This window comes from Phocoena sinus, chromosome 5 (assembly GCF_008692025.1).
Source record: "Phocoena sinus isolate mPhoSin1 chromosome 5, mPhoSin1.pri, whole genome shotgun sequence".
NCBI classification, from domain to species: domain Eukaryota; kingdom Metazoa; phylum Chordata; class Mammalia; order Artiodactyla; family Phocoenidae; genus Phocoena; species Phocoena sinus.
In genome coordinates, this window is record NC_045767.1 from 70,226,881 (window position 1) to 70,253,226 (window position 26,346).

Genomic DNA, 26,346 nt, shown 5'->3' on the forward strand with positions numbered 1-26,346 from the left:
TAAAGTAATATTTTATTATATTAAAATAAGTGTGTATTGCAATTAACATGGTTTGAAACTAAGCTCTGCAGTTAGAGTAGCTGAGATGAATCCCCAAATCCACCACTTTTTTGCAGTACAACCTTCAGCTAAATTAGAAATGCTTCTAAAATTCATTACATATTTAATCTTTTTAACAGTTAGTCTTCTCCAGGTATAATTTACATACAATAAAATTCACCCCTTTTAGATGTATGTTTCTATGAGTTTTGACAAGTGCCTGAATTCTGTATCCTCCATTATAATCAAGGTATACAATAATTCCTTCACCCCATATATTATCTTCGTGAAAGAGTCCATTCACTTAAAATTCAAAAAATTGCAAGCTGGCTTTATAGTGACAAAAAGCAATTCATTGGCATCATGGAAATTGGGTGTGGTGGTTGGGGGGGGGTGTTGATTTGCATAAAGGACTAAAAAAAAACTTTTGGGGTGATGTATATATTTATTATCTTGCTTATGGTGTTGGATTCACAGGTATATGCATATGTCAAAAATTATTAATATGTATAGTTTAGAGGCCCTAGTCCTTAGAAGGGGAGGACTACTACTAGGGGAAATAGCTAGTTACTTAAACTTTGAACTCTAGCTACCAGTTGGTCACTATAGGCTTCTAATACCAAAAGCCAAAAAGCAAGGAAAGGAGTCCCTTCCTCAGAAGGGGTAATTTACCCTGATCATTAGGAGACCATAAGACCCCTCATATAAAATGGTGACAGATAAGCCTAAATTTGGCAAACAGGTGATCCATCAGAATTTCTTGGCACTCTTGACCAATTTTGATATTAAATAGGCAAGTACTGCAACCATAGAATGAAAATAGCATGGAAACCAGGGATGTGACAGACTTCTGATCTATAGAACTGTAAGATAATAAATTTATGTTCTTTTAAGTCAGTAAGCTTGTGGTAATTTGTTACTGCAGCAATAGGAAACTGATACACCCTATATATCTCTTTTACTCTGTAGAGATATTATAGAATGATAGAGCTGTTTCTGATATATTTAAATCAGCTTTTGAAATGTCTATCATAGTTATGTTACCTAGGAGATAATTAAGAAATGTTCATTTTTCATCCATATTTTAATAAAAGAGAAACAGTGACAGTCTGTATTCTGTCATTCCCAACACTCCATACTCTTAATTTATAAAATTCCCAGTATCTGGGATAAGAATTACTGTGAGTTTAAAAAAAAAACCTATTATTTTTTAAATTACAACTTTGCTTATGACACACCATAAAGTAATTATGTTTACTTCTTCACTAAACTTTCTTTAGATCCGAAAGATTATAATTATTGCTAAATTTTCCTAGCAGCTTTGGTGTACCTCCACTATTATGGCATAGCAACTACTAGATATTTAAGATACACAAATGTATATGATCATTAAAAGATTACAAGAATATTTATAGCAACCTTTTTTATAATAGTCTAAAACTGAAAATAAACCAAATGTTCATGCAGTGGAGCCTGGATAAAAAATAAATTGTGTTATGTCCTACGATGGATTTCGGAAGTGGAACAAATGAATTACTCTTGAAGCAAAGCTGGTGAAACTCAAAATCAACTATACTTCAATTAAAAAAAAAAGAAATTAAAGTAAAAAGTGAGAAAAAATAATATGTTGAGTAAAAGAAGCCACCCTCTTACATACATATATGCACACAAAACATACATTGTTATTTTATTTATATAAAGTAAAAGAGTAAGAAAAAAACTATGATAATATAAATTAAAAAGTGATTTCCTGAACGAGGACTGAAAAGGAGTGTGAGAGTACTTTGTGATGTGATGGAAATGTTCCATATCTTGTTTGGGTAATGATTACACCATTACACTTGTATATAAAATGGTTGGATCTCATGGAATTGGGCAATTAAGACAATGAATTTTAATGTGTATAACATTTTCCCAATAAAATGATAAGCCTTGGGGACAATGACTAGTAGGGAGCAAATGGGAGGTTCTAGAGGAGTAGTAGTATTCTTTTTCTTGATTGTTAAAGGTTAAACTATGTGTTACTTTATGAAAATCTTTTTATTTGTTTACTTATGCTTTTTGCTCTTTTCTGTGGATGTATTATACTTCTACATATATATATATATGTTTACTAAAAAATAGTATTTAGGCAGCAGATAGTTATAGATGAAATGTTCTCAAATAAAATGCAGACTATTGTCATTGTGCTACCAAAAAGAAATTTAGAATAGTTACAAAGAAACCTGTCGTCAAGGGTCTGACATTTCAGATTTTTACTGAAACTATAATATCTTAAGAAACAGTAAAAAGACACATAAGTTTAGATTTAGATTTATCATGCATAATATGGAAAGAGTGAAGAAAATGACTGATACAAATAATTTACAGGATTGAGTGGGGTCAAATGAGATTATATATATAAATATATAAAACTGTAAAGCACAATGTAAATGTTAGATATTAACATCTTCCTCATAAATTGCACTGTGAAAGACTATTCTTTAACAATAAATTTCACCAGATTTTTCAACACCAGTCAAGATTGTTAATAAGAATAGCTCCAGCCATGATGGTCTGTTTTTCAGTGATCTGAGAAAAAAAAGCTTTGGGGTCTCTGCATACAGAATGAGACAAGTATTTAATTTAGACTGACATTGGTCTTTGGGCTTTCCAGGAGCAATAAAATTTGACAGCCGAGTCATATGTGTCAGCTGAAATCAGACCTACCCAGAGTCTGTGAGCATAGCCTTCTGTCAAATCATGCTCTTCTCTTCGCTGTCAGATTTTCTTCCTATGTATATAACTATTCATCATCATCATCATTATCATCATCATTGTCATTGCCCTTGTTATCACTACTTTCATTCATGAGATACCTAACTTTACATATGCTTTTCATGGATTATCTAATTTCATTTCTACAATTCTAGAGTGACTATATGCCAATTTTCTTAAAGTTTCCATTGTTTAGCACATCTACATAGGTCATACTATTTCAACCTCAATACCACTGACATTTTGGGGTGGATAATTATTTGTTGTTGGGGCAGAGGCTCTTCTGTGTCTGTAGAATGTTTAACAGCATCCCTGGCCTTGACCAACTAAATGCTATTAGCACCTCTACCCAAGTTGTGACAATCAGTAATGCCCACAGACATTGCCAAATATCCTCAGGGAAGAAGGAATGTAAATTCTTATCCCTCTACCCTGCCCCTGGTTGGTAACTACTGCTGTACATTAAAGTAGCCACAACCTAATGCCGATTAGGTTTCATGAAACATAAGTTTTACTTTTCAGTCAAAAAATCCGGGCTTAAATTCCAACTTTGTCATTATAGTAGCTTTCTGACCTAGCACAAATTATTCAATTAAGTGCTTACTTTTTTGACTATAAAGTGAGAGTAATAATATAGTTTCCTGTGAATGAGTGTCATTTTTCAGTTTTAATAAAAAACTGTTCACATGTTCCCATCATACTTAAAGTAATCCTTTACCTTACTTTACCCGTTACTTTGTAATAAATCAAAATGTCTATTCCCTTTGTAAAACATTTCTCAATAACAAGTAACTTGTTTATTTTTGTTTGTTCATTTGTTTTTATTAACATCAAATATACTAGAATGTTAAATGCATGAAGGGGAGCCCTGTCTGTCTAGGTAAACATGTGTGCCGTACCTTACCCCTGAAAGGTGGTTACATGGAAAGTGTTCAGTATATATTTAGTGTGTAATGACTTCCTGTGATAATTTATGGGAAAGTAACAGACTACTTCTTACTACATTGCTGGTGCTCACTAAATGACACTTCCTTCTTCCCTTGCATTTTAAAGAAGAATGTGTCTCAAGATTATTTCCTTGGTGGAGAAACCACTGTGTAACAATCTGGAATAGGGTATGTTGCAGGCAAAATAAAGACTCCCCGAAGATATCCATGTCCTAATCCTTGGAACATGTGAATATGTTCCATTAAATGGCAAAATGGACTCTGCAGATGTGATTACATTGAGGTGGGAAGAGTATCCTAGTTCATAAATCCAATCTAATCACAGGGGCCCTTAAAAAATGTAGAAGAGGGAGGCAGCAAAGTGGAAACCCAGACATACGGCAACATGAGAAGAATTCAGCCAAAAATTTCTGGCTTTGAAAATGTAGTAAGAGGACGACAAGCAAAGGAGAGTGGGTGGCCTTGAGAAGGTGAAGAAGGCAAGAGAACATTTTCTCTCCTAGTGAACCCAGAAGGAACACAGCCATGTCAACAGCATGATTTTATCGCAGTGAGACCCGTTTTGGACTTCTGACCTCAAGAATTGTAAGAATGTAAATTTGTGTTGCTTAAACTGTCAGTAATGTGGTAATTGGCTAGAGTAGCAATAGAAAACTGATAAAACAAGGTACCCTGCATATGTTTTTTAACTTCTGTTTTCTCCTCATCTCTCTAACAAAATACCACAGGTTTTTCACGTTTCTTGTTCTTTACCCTTTCACTTCTATGTGATACTAGCTCCTGATTTGAGGAAGGTAGTAGTTTCCTGGAATGAGAAAAACAGTTGTAGTGTAAGGAAAGTACAAACTGGTTTGTAATCCAATTGTGTAATGTAATCATTCCATCCATTTATTCAATAAATATAATTCAGCAACTGCTAAGTGCTGTCATTCACTACATACAGAGAATATAAAATAGTTAAGACAGAGTCCCTTTCCTTTATAAATTCAGACTCAGTGGAGAGAGGAAAAGGGGAAGGAAATGGACACTTTAAGAGATATTCTTAAACACTGTCAGATACAATAACAGAAGTGTTCCTTAAGCCCCACAGGGACATATAACTCTTCCCCAGGACATTCTTTTGGAAAAAATAGAAACACACTGGCTCTCCCTTGTAGTACATCCTTTTTAAGCTCATTGAAATGCTGAGTGAAATCTTTTCATAGAGAATTAAATTAATTCACACAATACAAGGAAAAGAAACATCTCTTTTCAAGAGGCATTAAATCTACTCTCCTTAATAGAGAAACCGAGATTAAAAGAGGTGAAAAATGATGAGAATGACCTTTTTAGTTCTAATCACACAAATAAATCAGTGCACTGGTGATGAATTCATTAATTTTGATTAAACACGGAACTATGAAGTCATTTGAATTAATTCAGTAATCACCGTGAAGAAGAGATGCTTTAGAGCTTGATATTGAGTAGCCCCTTTAATTTGCCTTTTGACCCAGTCCTAGGGAAATATGTACCAAAATCTTCAAGTGAGCTGACTTTGTATACAGGAGGATCAAGTCACGGGATTAAACACCTAAGGCCCTTGGTTCTGAGAGGGAATGAGTTGTTGGTGAGAAGCCCTAGCCATGATTATAAACCTATTCCCTTTTTAGGGAAATAAAAATGCTTTGGGGTTAAAATTTGCAGGAATATACAGCTAGCAGTAATAGCGGAAACAACTAGATATTTTTCATAGAATTTTATCAAGATAAATGAAAATAATTGTACTCAAAATTGATATGGTTTTCCCAGTCTCCATTTTGGAAGGCACACGGCTTAATGCACTAGAAGTGTCAGAGTATCAGAGGATCCTCACAAGTTCTTATAACAAATCAGAATAGGAAAAGATCTAAGCCATGTGTACAAAGTGTACATTTTCATCTCACTTTTAACTTCCTTCAGGTTGCATTGATAAATTATCATAATAGAAAATGGAAAAATAATTTTCATACTGAACAGTTGAAAGTTTTCTATAGAGTAATAGTTCAAAAAAGCAGAGAGAAGTTATTGACTTCAATAATTTTTATAATAAGCCACAGAACTTTTCATTGAATATGTCATGAAAAACATTCAATAATAAAAGTACTTAATTGAATTAATCATTCCATGTGTTACCTGGTTCATAAGTAGGTTGAGATGAAGTTGAGCAGGATATCTGCACACAATTAAAAACAATTGACCCCTTTGAAAACTGTTGTTTTCAGGATAGGATAAAAAGCACAGTAAATCAGTGGTGATAGGGAGTAAAGCTTATTTTTCTCTCTTATTCTGGAAACCAGAATTTTGACTATTTTTCCAGGCAGAAGTCACTCTGAGCAGGACACTGTTGGTAAGAATAATAAGAGGGACTCTTTAATTCAGGATTTTAAATAAAGTCAAATAGATTTTTAAAGACAATCCCAACTCTAAAATTAAACATTCACATACACAGAGGACTGTTCCTGTATCCTATATCCTCTTGCTGTATTGTGCAAGAATCCTGACTGCATCATATACAAAGCTATCTACTGGGATTCTGCTATGCCTTCCCAGTTCCTCGAACTAATGCACTCCACTAACTGGGGAGCCAAACAACTACGTAATCTCCTCTGTGGTGTAATCTGGGTTCCTTCTGTGTTTTCTACACCACTCATTCCATTCTGTTCTGGGCTAAAATTGTAGGCGGGGGGGTATGTTTTAGCACTCTTATTGCTTGGAATTCATACACTACAAATCCTCAGTCTTTGCCTACAGTTCCTATCAACTGATTCTGTGAAAGGCTTTGCTCCTCATTAATGCTTTTGTAGAATGCTTATTTCTTGCTTTATTCAGTAACCCATGCATATATTTTTTCTGTTTGCTTGGCCTTTTAACACACTCTTTAGGTTCAGCACTTTCTTCTTCCTAGCGTCTGCCAGTAAGATTTCCCCTTGCTCAGCAATGGGGTGAGTTTTATTACTTTTTTCTCTCTTTGAGAAGCATTCACTGCACTATTTGAGTCCATCTTGACAATCAGACCCCCACTGTGATTTATTTTATTACTTCCTTTGTAACAGATACTTTCCCCCTAGGAGCAATCCTTAGAATTTTACAATCCACCAACATCTAATCCAGTATCTTTCCTTATACAAGGGGTGAATACTCGTTTTCTTCAGTGGCAAATATTTTAAATGTTATTGTTACATAGTCACCTATATATATCTTAGCTTTCCAACTTTAAAAAAAAACCTTTCTAATGTCAAGGAAAATAAATGCTGGGAGGTATAGCTACTGAGCCCGAAATAACCCAACATAAGCAGTTCTATTATTTTTAAAAATCATATTTTTCATTTTCCTCCATAAATTTGCATTGGTTTTATTGGATTATCATAGGTTATCTTTAGTTTTTTGAAGTCAATATACATATTAACATAGATAATGACCCTGTTAAAGAAAACAATGTTCTGACACATTAAAACATTAAGGAAGACTTTATTCAAAGATTTGCAACAGGTGTCAAGACTATCACAGCAAGGGAGAGAGATGTGACTCAACTCCAAATACAAGAACAATGGGGATTTCCAGTTGAGGAGCAGGTTGTGGGGCCCATGGGGGCACCAAGGGTAAACTGATGTAACCCAGTTCTTGCTGGAGGCAGGCCAGGGTGACCAGCTGTCACTTGGGGGAGGGTGGGAGATGAGGAATATGATCAGATATTTACTGTGATCAGGAGTTAAATGTGGGAGGATCCTCTCTAAACCTAGTTTAGCAGGATTTTGCTAAAACTGGATTCTGCAAGGACAGGGACAGACAAAGAAGATCAAATTTGAAACCTAGTTCAGAAGAGGGATCAGAGGAGCTTGACTAAAGTTTGGTCAACTGACTAAAAATTGACTAAAGTCTTCGTCAGCTTACAAAAAAAATTTACTTTACCCAGGGAACTGTTTTATTATTTTCTTCCTTTCATGCTGTTCAAAAATCACTGGCTTTCTTACTACTTTTGAACGTACCAGGCATGCCATCTACTCAGATCTTTTGTGCTTGCTCTTCCTTTTTCTAGAATTCTCTTTCCCCACATATTTAAATATTTTCTTCCCTTACTTCTATTGAATCTTTATTAAAATATCACCTTTCTTAGATTAACCTAACCTAAAATAACAAGAGTTTCACCTACCCTCTACACTTCTCCCTTTCTTCATGATCTTAATAATATCTCATGATCTTAATAATTTCATATATCCTATCCATTTATTTGTGAAAAATAAATAAACCACAATGTGAAATTTATGAGCATAAATTCTTATAGCAAAATTTATCTTGTTTCATATATACAACTCTTCAATAAAATGGCATTTGAATCAATCGTCTTTTAAAAGACATTTATAAAAAGAAATAATATGCATGTTTTTCATTGGTTAAATGACACATCCTTGCTTACTCTAGCACCCATTTTCTCCTATATTTGTCATTTTCCTCCCAACACATGCAGAGGGTCACATGAGAGAGGGAAATATAAGTGATAAAAGTGCAAATGCTAATGTTGACAGGCTTTAGTTATATTACTTCTAAATAGGGCATTAATAGCAGTGATCTTATGATTTATAAGTCAGACATAAGTTGGAAAGTTGGAAACCATCACACTATATTAATGTGCAGAGGGAAGTATACATGCAACTAATAAAGCAACAGGATCGGAGAAAAACACATTGCCTAATACTAGATTTCATAAGAAAATGACAAAAACTTCTTGATGGTACAAAATTAGAGCTCAAAAGGGCTGGCTTGAGTAGCTGAGTAGCCCAGATTATCAAGAGGTTCCAAAAAGATATTTTACTGCATCTCTGCTTTTCAACCTGGATTTTATTTTATTTTATTTATTTTTAAACATCTTTATTGGAGTATAATTGCTTTACAATGGTGTGTTAGCTTCTGCTGTATAACAAAGTGAGTCAGCTATACATATCCAGATATCCCCATATCTCCTCCCTCTTGCACCTCCCTCCCACTCCTCTAGGTGGTCACAAAGCACCGAGCTGATCTTCCTGTGCTATGCGGCTGCTTCCCACTAGCTATCTGTTTTACATTTGGTAGTGTATATATGTCCATGCCACTCTCTCACTTCGTCCCAACTTACCCTTACCCCCCACCCCGTGTCCTCAAGTCCATTCTCTACATCAACCTGGATTTTAAATTAATCCATTTCAATCAAGATGCTTTTAAAAACCTATGTTGCAATAGTAAGAGAGCCTAACTTTCTGATAGAGAACAAACAGAGTAAAAGTAGTCTAATATCCATTATCCAAAGGATAGCTATGTTAAAAGTGTGCTTGGGACTTCCCTGGTGGTCCAGCAGTTAAGACTCTGCACTTCCACCACAGGTGATGTGAGTTTGATCCCTGGTCAGGGAACTAAGATCCTGCATGCAGCGGGGATAAAAAACTGTGCTTTACTACAAAAACAATATACAAGGAAAAAAAAAAACTGTAGACATACATTTTTCCCAGAAGTTCATAAACATAAAAAGTTCTAGCAGATAGTGCCAGCAGGCGTAAAACCGAGATTCAATCAAGGAGTTCATACATGCCCCTAAGAACTAATTGCTAAAAGCTAAATAAACGTATTGCTATGGCAAGTGGCAGAGTCCTTCATACAAAACCCCACCTAAATATTTCAATATTTCTGTGGTAGTTTCAGTTATGCTTTTGCTATGCAAAGTATTTTATTTGTGGGAAAATGTGCAGAGGATCAGAAGAAAATATAGAGTAAAACATGATACCCCAAGCTTTGTGGCACATGCTTACTCACAAGCACACTCACAAACACGTGTACTCCGGATGATTTTCATGAAAAATTATTTTCGTGTTATAGGATTTGAAGTTTAGAGACATTAAATGTGTTTCCCAGACTTAGAAACAATGATATGATGACTCAACAATGATTAGAACTTGTTTTATTTTAAACGTTGTAAGTGAATATATGTGCTTATAATATATATATATATATATATATATACGTTTGATTTAAATTTCACAGATTACTCAATAAAAATACCCATCATTTTTTTTACATTTAAATTAACTAATTTACATAATACAAATGCTACCTTCATAGGAAATTGAGTGTATATCTTTAAAAATAAGGAAAACTCCTTCAGCAAAAATTAAAAAAATATAGTCATGTAAGATTTATTCTAATAATCTAAAGATGATTTGGCAATAGTATTCTCATAATTGTGCTTACTCAAATTAGTTTTTTTGTTTGTTTTTCAGATAGCAATATTATAGCATGTTCATATGCTAAGAGTAATGAGAGGGAAGGATGAGAGAAGGTGGGATATGATCCATTGATAGAGGAGTTGGCCTTAGAACCGTGAATTGTCCATCTGGAGTAATAGGAGGGAATGGAGAACATATAGGTATACAGACAATGATTTTGTAGATGTGCTTCTGAGAATGCCTGAAATTTGTCTTCATATATTTTTCGTATAAATTAAAGTAGGAAGGACATAGAACACACACATACAGTGCAGAAAATAGTTAACACAGAAGACTGGAGACTGCTATTTTGAGAAAGATTTGTTTACAAAGTGGACTATTTTCTAAAGGTGTCTGGAAACTTACAATCATGGGAGCATACCCACCATTCTCATAACTTGTTAAGACTGGCTCACACTGTATAAACTGCACACAAAAAAGTGTGGCTTTATGCTGAGCACCTACTTTCCTACTGGATGTCTTAAAATGTGGTAACTGCTACACAAAGGGTGCCTATATGAATAACACCCAACAAAACCTCTGAGCACTGAGTCTATAATGAGTTTCCCTTTTAGACAATATTTTATATGTGTTGTCACGCTGGTTACTGAAGGAACTGAGCACATTCTATGTGAATCCACTGGGAGAGGACTCTTGAAAGCTTGCACATTTTACCTCTGGATTTTGTCCCATGTGCCCTTTCACTTTGCTGATTTTGCTTTCTACCTTTCATTGTCATATGCCATAGTTATGAATAGGACTATATGGAGAATCTTGTGAGTTTTCCAAGCAAATAATCAAACCTAGGGGTGACCTTGGGGACCCCTTACCAAAACATACACACACATGCACATACATCCCTACACATCCTATATATGGCTAAACTATTAAACAACTTGGATTAATAATTTAATCAATTTTTGGTGAGAGGTCCCACTTTCTATCACTGTTGGGATTACTTTTTAATGAAGTGTGTACATATCTATGAATATAGGATAAATATTTTAAATGTGACAAAATATGCATAATAAATGCAAAATTTATTTAACTTTTAAAAATTCCTAATAAATTAAATAGATAGAGGATATGTGATTGACTGTTTAAAATTAGTAAGATCCTGAGGTTGGACTTGTGTAGTGTGGGGTTCTAATGTACTATCTTTTGAATTAGAATTAGAGCTTATTCAAAATAAAGTTTTGGAAATATTGGCTGGGGAATATAAAATAATAGTATTTTAAGGATATAAAAGTTAGAATCAAAACCAGAAAAAGAAAAGACATATTTTTAAAAATAGAACTTTAATTAATGAAAACGATAAGCCTTACAGAAAAAAGAAAAAAAAATTATTGATATTTTAAACAGCAGTATAGAGATAAATTATATAAATTATATATATATATATATATATATACTGAAATTATATTTAAAGACATTTTGCAGAATTCAGGGATACAGTCAGAGAGGTAGAAAATATAAAATAAAAGATGAATCAGAGGCTTTCCTGGTGGTGCAGTGGTTGAGAATCTGCCTGCTAATGCAGGGTACACAGGTTCAAGTCCTGGTCTGGGAGGATCCCACATGCCGCGGAGCAACTAGGCCCATGAGCCACAACTACTGAGCCTGCGCGTCTGGAGCCTGTGCTCTGCAACAAGAGAGGCCATGATAGAGGCCCGTGCACCACGATGAAGAGTGGCCCCCGCTTGCCACAACTAGAGAAATCCCTCGCACAGGAACGAAGACCCAACACGGCAAAAATAAATAAATTAATTAATAAACTCCTACCCCCAACATCTTAAAAAAAAAAAAAAAAGATTAATGGCATAGAATGTAATAAAGTCTAATATATGAAATCAGAGTCCCAAAATAATAAAATAGACTGTGAAAGAGGCAATATTTGACACAAAATATTTCCAGAAATGATGATAGACTTTAATAAACACTAAGCAGTATCAATAAAATGAAATCCATTGTAAGCCACATAATAATAAAACTACAGAATGTTAAAATCAAAGAGATCTTAAAGCATCCAGAGTGTATAGACAGTTTACCCATAAATAATAACAAATCAATACAAAAATTATCAGTAGCAACAGTGAAAGCTAGAAGACAGTAGAATAATATCAACAAAGTTTAAGACAGAATGGAAATTTCACAGTAAACCTTCTCCCTAGTTTAATCCTAATTCAAGAATGAGAGTGAAATATAACATTTTATACTAAAAGAAATTAACAAAATTTACTATTAATGGACTTCACTAAAATAACCATTTTTTTATACTTTTAAGAGCAGGTGAAACCTAAACTTAATCGTTTTTTATTTTTTAAAAATTTTAATTTATTTTTTGAATGAAAGATTCTTTAAATTCTATAGTGTTTTACAACTTTCAAAAGTTTCACACATATTTCTTATAATCTCATAATAACACTTTTTTTTCCCATCCCTATATTTTTTCTCCCCCTGTTCCCTCTCTCCATTGGGAACCAGTAGTTTGTTCTCTGTATCTGTGTCAGCTTCTTTTTTGTTTTATTCACTAGTTTGGTGTATGTTTTTAGATTCCACATATAAGTGATATCATACAGTATTTGTATTTCTCTGACTTATTTCACTTAGCATAATGCCCTCCAAATCTATCCATGTTGCTGAAAATGGCAAAATTTATTCTTTTTTAATGACTGAGTAGTATTTCATTACACATCTTCTTTATCCATTCATCGCTTTTTTGTTTTTTTTTTTTGCAGTATGCGGGCCTCTCACTGTTGTGGCCTCTCCCATTGCAGAGCACAGGCTCCGGACGTGCAGGCTCAGTGGCCATGGCTCACAGGCCCAGCCGCTCCATGGCATGTGGGATCTTCCCGGACCGGGGCACGAACCCATGTCCCCAGCATCGGCAGGCAGACTCTCAACCACTGTGCCACCAGGGAAGCCCCCATTCATCTCTTGATAGATGGAAGCAATTTAGTTTGCTTCCATACCTTGGCACTTATAAATAATGCTACTATGAACACTGGGGTGCATGTATCTTTTCAAACTAGCGTTTTTGTTTTTAAAAATAACTTTGAGGGGCTTCCCTGGTGGCGCAGTGGTTGAAAGTCTGCCTGCTGATGCAAGGGACATGGGTTCATGCCCCAGTCCAGGAAGACCCCACATGCCGCGGAGCGGCTGGGCCCGTGAGCCATGGATGCTGAGCCAGCGTGTCTGGAGCCTGTGCTCCACAACGGGAGAGGCCACAACAGTGAGAGGCCCGCGTACCACAAAACAAAAAAGCAAACAAAAAACAAAAAAACAAAAAAAAAAACTTTGAAAGGCTGTACATCAAGAAACTGGAAAATCATCCTTGAAAAAATATGAAATGCAATAAATAATCAGAAGAAAAATAACATGAGTAATTACAAGAAAATGCTTACTGTTTATGAATACTAGTGATAATGTCTAAAATTGGGAAGAAGAAAAGCAGAGCTAACGAAGATGTTGGACAGTCCTAACCATGAGAAAGAATAGAGATGAAAGGAGTTATTGTGCTTTAAGATACTTAAGAGATGTCTATTTATAGTTTTTCCTAAAGTATGTTTTTCACAGTTTTAAGAGCAATCAATAAATGATAGTAATACAATAAACTGTTATGTAACTGTCATTCAGTAAGATGAAAAGTTTTTTCCATGCTGCTAACATTTGTTGAGCTTGACTAATTCACATTGTGCATCAGTATCATTTGTATCATTATTTGAAGTGAGTTTCTTGTACCTTGTACACAACATATAGTTGGATTTTTTTTTTTTTTTTTTTTTGGTTGTGCTGCATGGCTTGCAGGATCTTATTTCCCCTGGATCTTTTTTTTTTTTTTTAATTCATGCTGTTAATCTTTTATTTGGTGTACTTAAGTCATTTACATTTAATATAATTATTAATATGTTAGATCTTGAGTTAGGCATTTTATTCTTTAGAGTTGTTTTTTTATTCTTCATTGCTTTGTTTTTTGTTTGTGTTCCTGTGTGTTATTTGTCCTTTTTAAAAAATTTAATTTTGATTTATCTATATTGTTTCTGAGTATATCTCTTTGTAAATGTTTTAGTAGTTGCTTTAGACATTATATTATACATATAAAATTTATCACAATCTAGTAATGCTCACCAGTTTGAATGAAGTATAGAAAACTTATGTCCCTTTAGGTTTCTTTACATTTTCCCATTTTTTAATAATTGTCATATATTTCTTCTATGTATTCAAGAGTCACATCAGATATTATTATAATTTTTACTTAAATTTTCAAACATAATTTAGAAACCTTATGAGTCTAATGTACTTACTTGGATTTCAACTTTTTGCATTGTGATTTCATCCTTTTTTGATGTTCCAAGATTTCTTCTTTTATCATTTTCTTTTCATCTCAAGAACTTCCTTTAGGCTTTTATTTATGGTCGACTGATGACAAATTCTCTTATCCCAGACCTGAAAATGAAATTATTTGTATCTTTATTAATTAACTCATAGGCTTATTGTAGTTTTGAGGATCTGTTTTATTCTAAAACCAATAAACAATTATCATTTTATCTCTTTCCAGATTGAGCAAGTACTACAGAGACTGAGAAAAACATTGACACCTTAAATTGTCCCCAATCTCTTCTGAGTAGCCAACCTTCTACTTAAATCTCTTTGGAGAGAACAGTATTTTTTGGAGCAGGTAAGAAGTCAATATCTTTGAAATTCTAGGAGAATTTTATTAAGTAGACAATTAGGATATCTGTCTTTAGTAGATCTGGATGATATATGGAAGGAGATCCTCCTTTGTAACTTCCTTTATTGTTTTTACTTGAAGTTTTCCATTATCAGGATTGTTCTCATGAATAATCAGAGGCCTTTGAATTGCTAGATTATTACCACCCCACAATATATTAATATATAATACATTAATACTTATATTAGTATATTAATACTTCTGTGATTTCAAATATTATTTCAAAACACAGTCTCAAGAGTTTCATCACTGAAATACCTGTTGTCCCCAATTCAGTATGTCCCAATTTGACTGAACTTCCACTTTTATTTCTCAATCTTCTATCACCAGATTGTTTGCAATTTACAGTTAAGTTATGTTCTGGCTTTTTTTTTTTTTAATGATTTATCTACCAACTGGATTTTGGTCATATTCTTCTTAAAGTTTTTGATTTTTCTGGTATTTTGTTATATAGGGAGGCTGAAGTGACCTACAGATTAGGTGTAAATCACTTAATCTTTGAAATAAATACCTGGGAATAGTGAAAGAAATAAAACTTGACTGAGGATTGACCACTGTTCTCCACACTTGTTCATAATAGACATCTTGCCTGGATCCCAGAAAATGAGTTGATGGGTTTGAAGCTCTCCCAGATTTCCTCAATCTCTTTTTAACTTTAACTCTTCTTACAAAATACCACTTGTTTTTATGATACTGGGATTTTCTTTATTATTCTAGACCATCTCTTTTAAAACCTGACAAGTGAAGTATTGTTTAGTTAGTTTTTGTTATAAGTCACCATGCCTTTTCTTTAATTTAGATTAGCCTTGTTCAGAAATATACGATTCATACTTTTTATGGCCACACTTTAAAGCTCTAGGCAAGACAAAACACTGCCAAAAGTTATGTTAAACATGAATGCTTGGACACAATACCCTTTTCATTTAACATATTTATTTATTTTGTCTTATTTAACATGTTTAATTTATTTAACATATATATATATATATATATATATATATATATATATATATATAGTAATATTTCTCATTTGGCCAGTTCCTAGTTCCATGATCTTGCCCTGTGGTTTACTATTAACAGGTACAAGTATTGTTTAATAAATTCCATAATGACTCTTGGAAGAGTCTAAAGGGAAAAATAAGATTTTCCTTGGAATTTTCAAGTAGCCTTTTTTACAATATCTCATGTTTTAAAAGTTAATCAAGGGGCTTCCCTGGTGGCGCAGTGGTTGAGAGTCCGCCTGCCGATGCAGGGGACACGGGTTCGTGCCCCGGTCCGGGAAGATCCCACATGCCGCGGAGCGGCTGCGCCCGTGAGCCATGGCCGCTGAGCCTGCGCGTCCGGAGCCTGTTGTTCCACAACGGGAGAGGCCACAACAGTGAGAGGCCCGCGTACAACAAAAAAAAAAAAAAAAAAAAAAAAAAAGTTAATCAAATACCAAAAACATAATAGTAAAAAAGATAAAACTATTAAAATAGATTTTAACAATGAGCTATATAGTCACAAAAGGGAAAGCTTCAAAATTACTCAACATTAATAAATCAATTAGGAGTGTTTTTCCTGTCAGGCAGTGACTGGAAATTTCAAAACTCTTAGAGAGATTTTATTTTACATAGAATAAATTTAAATAATAATGTTTTATCAGAATTTGCTTCTTAGTTCTCTAGTCACAATATCTCTGGCCTTCAGAAACTTCCAAGCTCAGAGAGAATTAAACATAAGATGTATTAGAAGATGCACATACAAAAAGCTCTGTGGATAGGGCATGCACAGTGTTCCTTTCTCTTAAGATGGCTTGTCTCCCTCTTTTGCACAAAGATAATTGACACAAGACACACAACTGCAATTTTCCCCTTAACTTAGATTTTTTTTAGAAAAGTTTCTTTTATTTTCTAGTAGATACATAACAAATTAGCAAGCATGAAAATATTTTTCTTACACAATTCAAGATAAAAACTCAAGATCATACTATATATTTCTTTTATTTCCCTTTTAAAATACTCTAATGGCTTTTGTCTGTCATGTTCTCCAACTGACATATTTCAATTCTGTTTTTTTCAACTGATACATTTTAATTCCATTTTCTAACAGATCAAGTAAACAAATATCAAAGGTCCAAAGATTCTCACTCATCTTGATTTATGGAACTTTCAACACTCACTAAACACATATTCCTTCTCCAGCACACTGGCCAAACAAAATTTGGCTATTAATTTACTGATAGCTAGAACATAAAGGGAAACAATATTAGACATTTCTCATTAGAGAAAGAGAATCTCTAAGAAACAAAATTTTAACAGGATTTGGTTGTGAATGAATATTGTCATTAGGTATATTTTATTATTTTGTTTATTGGTAATACCTTTGGAAATAATTTTATATCAATTCTGAGTGATTTACTTACTTCCATTCCTTGTACTAATCAAGAAAGTCAAGTTCTCACATTAGATATGATTTCCATAAAATGATTCTCTGAGGATCTGCGCTAGTGTTCAGCGATGCACCTTAATTGAAAAATATGCCTTACAATAAGAAAGCAGGGGAGGACTCTTCACCAACTTTACACAGACTTCTCTAGATATAACTCCTTTCTAAGCTTTTGATAGGTCCTGGAGTGAAGGCAACTTGAGTTTATATTTTATGAAAAGTGTTATAAGTGTTTTCTTTTTAATTCCTTTGGTAAGCTATGATAAAATTATATGCTCTGTAAAGAAGAGAAGTGTGTAGTAGATTTGACATTTTTATATAAAATCTAAAAAATTGTGGAGAGTTAGAAAAACAGGAGTTAAAAACCTCATACACAACTATGCAACATATGAAGGTGTTTTCATGGGTTCAGACTTTGGCAAGTAATCAGTAGCAGTTTTAGTTGCTTTCAAATTACAATTAAAATGTTTATTTCTGAGAAGAAATGTGGATAAAACTGCTATAGGATTGGCAGCTAAGACAAATAGATATCAAGTAAGCATGACAAAAGGAAAGCAGAATTATAATTTTAACATCCATTGCAGTAGTATTTAGGGCAAAAAAATGCTATATGAGAAAAGATTCATTTTATATTAATAAATGTAACAATCTTAAGTGAAAATATAGTGGTCATGGACTTTTTTGCACTGAAAAGCAGGGTAGTCATCATTGGCACACTACTATCCATCTTTGTCAGATGAAGTACATAAAAAAATTAGTTAAGCCTTGCTTTGAAAGATTCAGATAAAAATTTGAATGAAGAAAAGCAGATGAGGTATATGCATTATTTTCAAATAGTTAAAGGGTGATATATGAGATTTGAGTTATCTTTGCATGGTTAGAGTACAGACAGAGATAAAGCTAGAGCTCCTCAATTATTGAAAGGCCTTATTAGAGGCTTTAATTTGTGTACAGATATTTAGGAGGCAAATTGACATTTGAAGAACATTCACACTGAACTATATAGGGTGGATAAGAGAGGACAGAGGCTGAAAGGAAAATCAGGATTCTATTACAGTGGTGCTTTAATGAATGGTGAGTGCTGATATAGGGTTAGAGAAGATATGAAAAATATTATAGAGGAATCAGTGGTAGATTGCCATGGACTAAATGAGACTAGTTGGCAAAATCTCATAAATCAATGGGAAATTTACATGTGATTTTGGTTTATAATGAGGAGTCTGTGTTATTATAATCAGCTTCCACCAACATCAATTCTTATTCACCTGCAGGTCTCTTTTCTCCCAGATGCTGAAACATCTATGTCTGATTGCTTTTTCCTATTAAAAATTATGCAGGGATAAGAAGTTATTCGGGCCAATGAATTCTTCATGGCCCAGTTCATTTAGTTTCTAGAAAACGACATTATACAAGATGAAAATCATTTCATATATCATAAATTGCCACAGATGTTTTTCACCAATTATCCTGAAGATATAGCCTAACAAGGATGCAGGTCCCTAGAAATGAATTCATTGGTATATCAGAGGGAGCTAAAAATAATTGTAAAACACATGATTGTATGGTAACTCTGTATTTAACTGTTTGAGAAACTGCCAGACTATTTTCCAACGTGGTTGCACTATTTTACATCCCACCAGCAGTGTATGAGTCTTCTGATTGATGCAATGATATTCTTGCTAATACAGTTTATCATATGACTTTTTGGTTATAGTCATTCTAGTGGGTGTGATGTGGTATCTTACTGTAGGTTTTGATTCACATATTTTTGATGACTAATGATGATAAATATCTTTTCATGCACTTAGTGACCATTTCTATATCTTTTTTGGAGAAATGTCTATTCGTATCCTTTGTCCATTTTAAAATTTGGTTATTCTTCCTTCTATCATTGAGTTATTTATATAATCTAGATACAGGTTCTTTATTAGATGTATGATTTGAAAATATTTTCCTACATTCTGTGAATTGTCTTTTCATTTTCTTGATTGTGGCCTTTGAAGCATTCTTCTCCCAAGTATATACACAAAATAAAACATCTGCCCACACAAAACTTGTATACAAATGTCTATAGCAGCATTATTCCTAACAGCCCAAAGTTGGGAACAACCCAAAATCCATCAGCTGATGAATGGATAAACAAAATTTGGTATGTCCATACAATGGAATATTATGAATAAAGTACTAATAGATGTTACAACATGATTGAACCATGAAAACAAAAGACTACATAGTATATGTTGCCATTTATATGAAATGTCCAGAATAGGAAAATTTATAGAGACAGATTAGAATAGTGGTTGCTTGGAGATGGGTGATGGGGGATAGGAGATAACTAAAGAGTATGGGGTTTCTTTTTGAGTCTAAGAAATTGTTCTAAAATTGACTGTGGTAATGATTGTGCCCATCTGTGAATACGCTAAAAAACCGTTGAATTGCACAGTTTAAATGGGTGAATTATATGTTATGTAAATTATATTTCAATAATACTGTTATTTAAAAAAATATATGATCAGATTGAGGGACTAGACTAGACTAGACTGAGGAACTCTGACAATTATATTCAAGATTCTGCTTCTCAGAGTAGGCAACCAGGTGCACAGCCCACTTACAGCAAGAATTGTTAACCTCCTAGCCATAAAGAAAATATTTGAAAAACTATTGAATGTTTAGAGATCTCCAGAAAAATTATACTTAAGCACATTTTAAAACTATAATTTCCTTTATTACATTGGAAACTGATTTTTTTTAACACAGGCACAGAAAAATATGGCCTTCACACTTGTCTGTTTTTTCTTGTAAAAGTAAGTTTCCACTGATTGATAAAAAAGACAATATTATACAAAAACACAAAAGCAAGTTTGGATTCAGCTAGAAAGTGATTTCAATTACACGAATCTTTGGTTTTGCTTTCATAATAATTAATAATGATTCATGATAATAATAAGAATTAAAATAGAATCTCATACTATACATTTTTATTTAGAATAAATAAACAAATATCTTCAGGACATTGACAAAAATTATTTTTTCACATGAGCAGTTTTCAAGTAGAAGAAGTAAATTGACATATAAATGTTTTGCTTATTTGGCTCATGGAAACCTGAAGACCATCAACAGAATTTCTATATTTAACAACTTTTTAAGAGAGAGTAAGCCCTGGCTTCTGGCCAAGGCATACATTTCTTAAATTCTAGAACCAGTGCTTCTTAAATGGGGCTTATTTGCTAGAATCTGCTAAGACCCATTTGATAAGTAGCAGGTTCTTCTCTCTCTCAATGACTCTTTCCTCAGCCCCAAGAATAGCTTATTCTTTATTTCTCCTCAAATATTTTATAGATGCATTGCACATATAAATAATAATCAGTAATTTTTCTGGTCTCTCCTTATATATTCTCTTATCATGTATAGGAAAAAAGCCATCTCCCATGCATGATAGAGAAATTAAGAAAATGAACTTAAATCCACAGTCTTTCCACAAGCACCATGTCCCTTCAAACTACAAGTACATCTTGAATAAAATAGGATTTTAAAAAAAATTGTGTGAGTAGAAATATCTTACAGAATAAATTAAATGAAATAGTTTACATAAGAAGTAAAAATATCTGTCAAGAGAAGAAAAAAGGGGGTGATGTCATCATCATGGCAGCATGAGATACTCCCTCTTATTCTCCCCTTTAATCTACAACAAGTGAAACATCCATAATTCAACAAAACGTTCCTCTGCCTAACACAGCAGGATGCCAGAGAGATCCACACATCAGTACATCCGAAGGTGGGTGGATTAGAACACATAGAGAAGGTGGAACTCTGGGAATAGCAGAGGCTATGCCTCTGATTGTGGTCCACCATCCGTGATGGCTGAGCCTGCAGGCCCAGAGAATCCAGCACCTGCAATAGTGGTTAGAGGTGACACACAGGACTCCACTTTCCTGGCTGCAGTGGCAGCCATCATGGGCACAAGGACCTGGGTAGCAGCAATGCTCCATAGAGCAGATCACATGGAAGAGAGACTTAGTGAGCTCAAAGATAGAAGTCTACAAATAATTAGGTAGAAGAGCAGAGAGAACTAAGACTTTTTTAAATGAAGAAATTCTACAAGGACTATTCAGCTCCATTAGAAAAGGCAACATAAGGATAATGGGTAACCCAGAAGGAGAAGAGAAAAAAGGGGGCAGAGAGTTTAGTTAAAGGAATAATAGCTGAAAATGCCCCAAACCTGGGGAAGGAACTGTATATATAAGTCCACAAAGCTAATAGAACACCCAGTTACATCAGTGCAAAATAACCTTCTCCAAGACACATTATATTAAAAAAGGCAAAAGTCAATGATAAAAAAGAATTTTAAAGGCAGCCACAGAATAAAACACAGTAACCAACAAAAGAACCCTCATTAGGCTATCAGCAAATTTCTCAGCAGAAACTCTATAGTTCAGGAAACTGGAATGACATACTCAAAATATTGAAAGATAAAAACTATCAGCCAAGAATATACAGCAAAATTATCCTTCAGATATGAGAGGGAAATAAAGGCTTTACCAGACATACAGAAGCTGAGGGAATTCATCACCAATAGACCTGCCTTACAAACCATGTTGAAAGGAGTTCTTCTACATGAAATGAAAAAGCAAAACCATGCAAAACTTTGAGTAAGGTGATCAGTACCTAGACAGAATAAGAATATTGCAACTCTATAGAAGAATAGATTGTTAAACACTTTATTATAGCATAAAAATTAAAGGGAAAAAAGCATCCAAAAAATAACTATAGCTATTTCAATTTGATAACAAACTCAAAATATAAAAAGGGATAATGTGGGACAACAAAAACATAAAAGGTGAAGAGGAAAATGATAGAACTTGTATAGGCAAATGACACTATGATGCTATCAGCAGAAAAAGACTATTTTATTTATGAGACATTTAATAGAAACCCCATGATAACCCCAAACAAAAATCTAGATCAGGGACACAAAACATAAAAAAAGGAAGCTGAGAAAACATCATAGAAAACCATCAAACTAAAATGGTAGACAGAAACACAAAGAAAAAGAAATAATGGATATATAGAACAATCAGAAAACAAAAGATAAAATGGCTACATTAAATCCTCATTTATCAAGAATCACCCTAAATGAAAATAGATTGAATCCAATCAATCAAAAGACAGAGAGTGGCTGGCTATATTAAAGAACAAGGCTCAATTACATGCTGCCTCCAGGGAACTCAGCTCTAAAGATAAATATAGACTCAAAATGAAGGGATGAAAGATGACACTCCAAGCAAATGGCAGACAAAATAAAGCAGGCAAAGTATGTGTAGCCATACTCATATCAGACAAAATAGACTTCAAGCCAAAAAAGGTAAAAAAGACAAAGATAGACACTTTATACGACAAAGGGGAATATCCCTCAAGAAGGCATGAGTAATTAATATATATGTGCATAATATAGAAGCATTAAATATATATAAAAGTAATTATTAACAGACTTAAAGGTAGAAATTGATAGCAACACAATAATGTTTGGGGACTTTAACACCCCACTTATGCCAGATCATCCAGACAGAGTCAACAAGAAAACACTGGCCTTAAATGAAACATTAGATTAGATGAACTTGAGACATATACAGAATATTTCATCCAAAAACAGCAGAAAAAACATTCTTCTTTAGTGCACATGGAACATTCTCAAGGATAGAACGTATGTTGGGACGCAAAACAAGTCTCCATAAATTTAAGATTGAAATCATTCCTAGCATCTTTTCTGATTGCAATCGTATGAAACTAGAAATCAACTACAAGAAGAAAGCTGAAAAAAACCACAAATATATAAATCTAAACAACATGCTACTGAACAACTATTGCCAACAACAACAACAACAAAAAAAATCAAAGGAGAAATAAAAAATACCTGAAGACAAATGAAAGTGAAAATACAACATACTGAAATCTATGGATGCAGCAAACCACCACTAAGATGGAAGTTTATAGCAATACAGCCCTATCTCAAGAAACAAGAAAAATCTAAAATAAACAATCTAACCTTACACCTAAAGGAACTAGGAAAAGAAGAACAAATGAAGCCCTAAATTAGAAGAGAAAGGAAATAATAAAGATCACAGTGAAAATAAATGAAACAGAGACTAAAAAGACTAGAAGATCAATGAAACTAAGAATCAGTTCTTTGAAAAGATAAACAAAATTGACAAAACTTTAGCTAAACACACTAGGGAAAAAAGAGAGAAGGCTCAAATAAAGAAAATCAGAAATGAAAGAGAAGTTACAATGGATACCACAGAAGTACAAAGGAATTAGAGACTACTATGAGAGCTATACACCAACAAATTAGATAATCTAGAAGAAATGGATAAATTCTAGAATCAAACAATCTTCCAAGACAAAATCATGAAGTAGAAAATCTGAATAAACTTATCACTAGTTAGAAGATAGAAACAGTGATCAAAAACCTCCCAAAAAACAAAAATCCAGGACCAGATGGCTTAACTGGTGAATTCTACCAAATATTCAAAGAGATTTAATATATACATCTCAAACTCTTGAAAAAAATTGAAGAGGAGGAAATACTTCCTAACACGAAGCCAACATTATTCTGACACCAAAACCAGACAAGGACAACACACACAAAAAAATTACAAGCCAATACCTTTGATAAACATAGATCAAAAATTCTCAACAAAATATTAGAAAACTGAATACAGCAATACCTTAGGGTCTTCCCTGGTGGCGCAGTGGTTGAGAGTCCGCCTGCCGATGCAGGGGACATGGGTTCGTGCCCCGGTCCGGGAAGATCCCACATGCCGTGGAGCGGCTGGGCCCGTGAGCCATGGCCACTGAGCCTGCGCGTCCAAAGCCTGTTCTCCGCAACGGGAGAGGCCACAACAGGGAGAGGCCTGCATACTGCAAAAAAAAAAAAAGGGATCATACACCATGACCAAGTGGAATTTATTCCAGGATGCAAGGATGGTTCAACATTTGCAAATCAGTCAGTATGATACACAACATTAATAAAATGAAGAATAAAAATCATATCATTATCTCAATAGATGCAGAAAAAACATGACGAGATTCAACACCCATTTATGATGAAAACTCTCAATAAAATGGGTATAGTAGGAGTGTACCTTAACATAATAAAGGTCACATAAGACAAATCCACAGCTAACATTATATTTAGTGGTGAAAAACCAAATGCTATCCCTCTAAGATCAGAAACATGACAAGGGTGTGCATTCTTGTGACTTTATTCAACATATTATTGGAAGTCCTAGCCAGAGAAATTAGGTGAGTCAAAGAAACAAAAGATATCCACATTAGAAAGGTAAAAACAAAACTGTCAATATGTGTAGATGACATAATATTATATGTAGAAAATGCTCAAAATGCTAAAGACTCCACCAAAAACACTCTTAGAAATAATAAACCAATACAGTAAAGTTTACAGGGCACAAAATCAATATACAAAAATCTATTTCTTTTCTATACAATAACAATGAACTGGCAGAAAAGAAATTAGGAAAGGAATCCATGTACAATTGCAACAAAAGAATAAAATACAAAGGAATAAATTTAACTAAGGAGGTGAAAGACCTGTACACTGAAAACTATAAGACGTTGAAAGAAATTGAAGATGACAAAAAGAAATGGAAAGCTATTTTGTGATCATGGATTGGAAGAATGAATATTATCAAAATATCCATATTCATTCACAGATTCAATGCAATCCTTATCACAGTACCAGTGACCTTTTTCACATGAACAAAACAAAAAATTCTGAAATTGATATGGAACCACAAGAGACCCCAAATAACAAAAGCAATCCTGAGAAAAAGGAACAAAACTAGAGGTATCACACTCTCTGATTTCAACTTTTACTACAAAGTTCTAGTAATTAAAACAGTATGGGATTGGCAGAAAAACAGACACACATATAAATGGAACAGAACTGAAAGCCCATAAATAAACTCACATATATATGAACAACTAAATTACAACAAAGGAGCTGAGAACATATAATGGAGAAAGGAAAGTTTTCAATTAATAGTGTTGGGAAAACTGGACAGCCACATGCAAAAGAATGAAACTAGACCATTATTTTTTATCATACACAAAAATCAATTCAAAATGGATTACAGACTTGAATGGAAGATCTGAAACCATAAAACTCCTAGAATAAATCACAGGCAGTATACACTTTGGCATCAATCTTAGAAATATCTTTTTGGATGTGTCTCCTCAGGCAAGAGAAATAAAAGCAAAAATAAACAAATGAGACTATATCCAACTAAAATGCTTCCTTACAGCAAAGGAAACCATCAACAAAACAAAAAGACAAACTACAAAATAGGAGACGATATTTGTTAATAATATATTTGGTAAGGAGTTAACATCCAAAATACATAAAGAACACATACAACTCAACAGCAAACAAAAAAATAATTTGATTAAAAAATGGGCAGAGGGTACGAATAGACATTTTTCCAAAGAAGACATAAAGATGGCCAACAAACATAAGATATTCACAGATTCAATGCAATCCCTATCAAACTACCAATGGCATTTTTCACAGAATTAGAATAAAAGATTTTACAATTTGTATGGAAACACAAAAGACCCCGGATAGTCAAAGCAATCTTGAGAAAGATAAACGGAGCTGGAGGAAGCAGGCTCCATGATTTCAGACTATACTACAAAGCTACAGTAATCAAGACAATATGATACTGGCACAAAAACAGAAATATAGATCAATGGTACAGGATAGGAAGCCCAGAGATAAACCCACACACATATGGTCACCTTATCTTTGATAAAGGAGGCAAGAATATACAATGGAGAAAAAACAGCCTCTTCAATAAGTGGTGCTGGGAAAACTGGAGAGCTACATGTAAAAGAATGAAATTAGAACACTCCCTAACACTGTATACAAAAATAAACTCAAAATGGATTAAAGACCTACATGTAAGACCAGCCACTATAAAAGTCTTAGAGGGAAAGATAGGAAAAACACACTTTGACATAAATCACAGCAAGATCTTTTTTGACCCACCTCCTAGAGTAATGAAAACAAAGCCAAAATAAACAAATAGGACCTATTTAAACTTATAAGCTTCTGCACAGCAAAGGAAACCATAAACAATATGAAAAGACAACCCTCAGAATGGGAGAAACTATTTGCAAA